Here is a 5,217-nt window from a genome sequence, read left to right as displayed (position 1 = left end):
TAAGGGTTAGTATAGCAACACACGTAGCCGGACCAAGGTGCGGAGTGAAATTTTCTAGATGCCGGACCAAGGATTTAGAAATACATAACTTATCACTTTACATGCAAGATACTAGGAAAGAATTGTTATAGTTAGAATTATCAAGTTAGGAACCTGTGGAGGACACGTAAACCTTAGTTACTTTTATTAACTGATTAAACTCCAACATTTGAATCTGTTAGTGGTCTACTTTGATTTAGCTAATTATTTTCATTCATTTAGAAATAAAAATCCCCCTTTTATTGTCTTTGCTTTCCAAGGAAATAATTGACTAAATAGTAGTAATAATAGATTGAAGTTAAGTCTGAACTATTTTCCTCGTGGGAACGATCCCAACCTCATTAGTTGGGTTCTTTACTTGATACGACCGCTTTACTTCTTATTTGAGAAGTAAGTTTGAGCGTATCGGAAATGTTACAACTAAATTGGAAAAGTTGCAACCCTACTGTAAGGTCACAAACTTTCAAAAAATCACAACTTTTCATAAAAGTCGCAACTATTCATTAAACTCGCAACTTTTCATAAAAGTCACAACTTTTCATAAAAGTCGCAACTCTTCATAAAAGTCGCAACTCTTCATATAGTCGCAACTCTTCATTAAAGTAGCAACTCTTCATTAAAGTCACAACTTTTCATAAAGTCAGAACATTTCATAAAAGTCGCAACTATTCATTAAAGTCGTAACTTTTTATAAAAGTCACAACTTTTCATAAAAGTCGCAACTCTTCATTAAAGTGACATCTCTTCATTGAAGTCCCAGCTTTTCATAAAGTCGGAACATTTCATAAATGCCACAACTTTTAATGAAAGAAGAAGGCTAATTTTAGAAATAAATAAATAGAAAAAATTTTGATTTGTGGTAGCGCCACGTAGACAGACCTAAGGTTTTCTTTTATATAAATAATATGATATGATATGATATATAATGATTAACTAATCATTGCATAGCTCTCCTTTTTGAATTTGGATTTTCTGTTTTCAAATTCATTAGATTTGGAAGTTTACTTAGGCTTGTGTATTAAAGCTACCTTTAGTTCTCTCTTCACGATACTCGTGAGCAATTTCCCTTTTTTCCTCACAATACTATTCATATCTAGATAAAAATATAGGGGGCTTCTGTGAAAGGATTCAATTTGCTTTCCTATATCAATGGGTTGATTTCTCACCAACCTAATTATTTATTTCCAACAAGTCTAGAAAAATATAAAATATTTTGGAGTTGTAGAGAATTGAAGAAAGATATCTAGAATGAGTATTCTAGAGAGAGAAGTCTAGAAATATTCTAGAAAATGTAGTTCTAGAAAAAACATAGCTAGAAATATTCTAGAAGAGATCTCTCTCTCTCTCTCTCTAGATTGTTCCATCACCTCCTATAAATAGAGATGGTCCATATTTATTGGTAACCAACTAAGAAAGTAAGTTCTCAAAGCATGTAAGTAAGATAGCAAATTACAATTGAGTGAGAAATAAGAGAGAGTTGATAGAGTGTGATGCAAGAAATGTTGTGTGTAACAATTGTAGGACCGAAGTGAATCCTTACTTTACAATAATAAAATATAAGTTGTGAGAAATAGATTGTGACCTTAAGCCAAAAATATACAACAAGTGATACCTGAGAGTCTGGTGTATAAAGAAAGGTAGAAACTCAAAGGAAAGGAGATCCTAAAAGCTACTATCGGAGGCTACAAATTCACGAGACACTAATCAATGGTGGATTTTTCTAGCACTCACAATAGTGTTGAGAATCTCAACACAAAAAACTATCTGAACACAAGCAACTATCTCAAGTTCTTTGAGTGACATTTTATCTATGTTAGCGATAGTTTCTCATAAATCTTTAGGGAGCTTGTTACTTTTAAGCTTTGATATACCTTTAAGCCATCCTATCTGAACACAACATAGCTTCTTGAAGCTATTAATTTTGACACTTTTAATAAATTTTATGGCACAAAAGTAATTTCTTTTTATACCTAGAACATGGTAGATATTTTGAAGTTCCACTTGTGTTGAGCTCTGATGTGACATGAACATCATTTTGCTAATACGAGTTATTGGCCTTTTTGAATTATTTGCGGTCACCACTACTTCACTTCCTTTGTACTCGCTCATGTTGATGAACTTTTTCTCATCGCTAGTCATTTTCATAACCGACTATTTTCATGCAATCTCCTCTGCTTTGTTATAGTGACAAGGTAATAAGCTCCTCCTCTTCTTTGCAAATGCAATCTACGTTCAGATAGTTTCTCACAAGCAACTATCTCAAGTTGTTACAACGACAGTTAAATCTATGTTTTGATATCCGTAACAACTTATGCGGTAGTTGATAAAGTACCAAAATGGTAGTTCAAAGAAGTTTTCCCGCCAGATAAAAAATGAATTGGAGCAAAAGCTACCATATAAGCTTGAAGAAGAAGGACAATGAAGTGAGACGAACCTAGAACCAGAGGTATGTGAATAATATAATTCACATACAGAGAAGATATCTACAAAATGTGAAAATAAGAGTCCATGGAAAACTAGAGTACATGAAACTCTAGAATCCTTGCAAGGGAGACTAAGAATCTCTACAACCATAACTAAAAAGGATGGCACGAATGAAATGCTCAAACGCCAAATATATTAAAGTAACATTAGCAGAGGTCGTCAATATTAATGAGACTACTACCTTTGAATAATTTTAAAAGAGTAGGGATCAGAATAATCCAACAAAGATGAAGATTCTAAAAGGGCATGGATCGAATGTCATGATGTTTGCAGAGTTTTGGGAATAACTCACAACAAAAGCAAAGAACACGTTAAGTTGGTGTTGAGGGGGAGTATTAAGAATTCATAAAAAATTAATTATTTATTTAAGATAGGTTAAGAAAAATCTAGAATGTTTCAGAGTTGTAGAGAATTGAAGAAAGATCTCTCAAGTGAGCATTCTAGAGAAAAAAGTCTATAAATGTTCTAGAAAAAGATATCTAGTAAAATTCTAGAAGAGAGTAAGTAGTATGTATATCTCTAGATTCTTCCAGCACCTCCTATAAATAGAGGTGGTCCATTTGATTTGTATCTAAGTAAGAAAGTAAGAAGAAAAGAATCAAGATAGCAAACAAGGCCAAGTGTTTTAGTAAAGAATATTTGTTGGAACAAATATCAAGTTAGTGATCAAGATTGTAAGACCGAAACACATCCTTACTTTGATATAATAAAATTAAAGTTATGAGAAAATGACAGTGCTTGCCACCAAATACATCCAATACATAGTCATCTTTATTAATGATTTCATTTTTCAATAAAGCAAGTGATTCATTCTCAGATAATAACTAGTAGTTGAGCGACCAGTTGAGAAATTAACTCCTCCATTGGATTAGACAAGACAATAATCCAATATATTTGTTGGTCTTTATTTGTGATACAATCGACATATTGTTGAAATTACAAAAAAGGATATGATTATTTGTTCACCTTTTTGGTTAAGGCAGTAACTCTAAGGAATAACTTCCTCGTCCACACATTCAAAAATATTAATGATGGTGGTGTGACAATTGCATTCGTAAGGTAATAACTGATGAAAGATAAAGAGACAAATTGGTGAAGCTTCTGCGCGCACTGGCTCTACTAATGCAGTTACCAAGGTGATATTATCTAAGTAATGCTCAACTCAAGGAATAAAACAAATACCCCAGGAAATTTTAGACCATTCAAGACAATCTTTATATTTTGCACTTGTTTATTTATTGCAGGCAAAATTGATATGTTGCTTTTGCTTTTAGAAATAGTTGTTAGATGTGGAACATCAGAACAAATACTGAGCCAATTGCTTTAAATGATGTAATGGAAAAGTAGTTCCTCATGAAAGACGATGTGTTGACGGTAGTGATAGTAAAATAATTCATAGAATAAAAAAGTGAAATTAATTCAGAGAAATGAAAAGGCTCTTAAAACTGAAAGAATCCTCGAGCTTGCTAGCAAAGAAAATAATGTTAATGTGAGCAATGTGAAGGTTCATGGATTGCATCCTCTTGGATTTAGTAAAATCACTTATCAAACATCTAAGGGGGATGACATAATTAGGCAAAAAGATAGTTGATGTGATTGCATGAGGATATTGCAAAAAATCTAAAGCATCACAGAACACCAAAGTCACGCTTTATGATTTCAATATTTTTCAAAAGAAAATATGTCTCAAGAAGATAACGTCCTTGAGTCATAGAAAATATTGTAATTGAGAAAACAAGATGGTTTTGGTCTGGTTCTTGGATTCAGAACACTCCTTCAGGGTCTTGCTTTTTCCTTCCTCCTATTTTGGGGTTTTTGTCTTGACTTTCAAGAATCTCTTTGAACCTATCAAAATTGCAAGTGCTTCCTGGTGTTATAATTTTCTGTCTGATTTGTAATCTTCCTGGGGATCATTTAATAATCTAAAAGATATATATTACTATTATTCAATTCTCAACTGGCCTCAGTTTGCTACTTCACCAGGACCCTGAATTTTCTATGACACCCACACCAACACCTAGTTTTGTCTGTAACAGATAGAGTACAATATTCCTTGTTTGGGTGCTTACATATGCAGACACAAAACTCTTGCTAGTAGTGATCATTAGAGTCCTTGTAACATGGCCCCCTTTTTGGTGTTTGCTCTGGTTTCTTGTGTTTTGCTAATAGTTTTCCTGCTTGGTACTATGAGGCTATGTTTTTTCCTTAAATTTAATTTCTTCAGGTCTAATTTTTAACAGTTTTCATGAGTTGTGAACTTGCTCATGTTTGTTTGCTACTATTAACTCTGCATTATTTGGGTCCTATGAGGCATGATTAAACGCCAATAACATGCTTTAGCTACTAAATACCCAAAGTTTTGTTCGTTGATAAGGGTTTCTTCTGGTAGATGTAACACGTATGTCAAGTGGGTCCTGAAGTGGCATTAAGATTCTCATTGTCATTGATATAGAAGGTAAATTGGTTGCATTTTGGTCTCTTTATTCCCCGTTCATTGCATTAATGTTCTTATGAGAAAAGTGAAGGTACAAATATATAGTTGTCATAGGAATGTATAAAGATCTAATTGTGCTATCATATACTGAATAGGGTTTTATGTTACTGCATGCAGGTCTGTGGTTATGGTTCCACATGCAAGGTTTGATAGTCAGTATCACCAAGTTGCTGATCAGATTTTGAATTCTCTACTTGATT

Source organism: Solanum pennellii, chromosome 10 (assembly GCF_001406875.1).
Source record: "Solanum pennellii chromosome 10, SPENNV200".
Lineage (NCBI taxonomy): Eukaryota > Viridiplantae > Streptophyta > Magnoliopsida > Solanales > Solanaceae > Solanum > Solanum pennellii.
The sequence above is the reverse complement of the archived record's forward strand: the minus strand, read 5'-3'. Positions refer to the sequence as shown.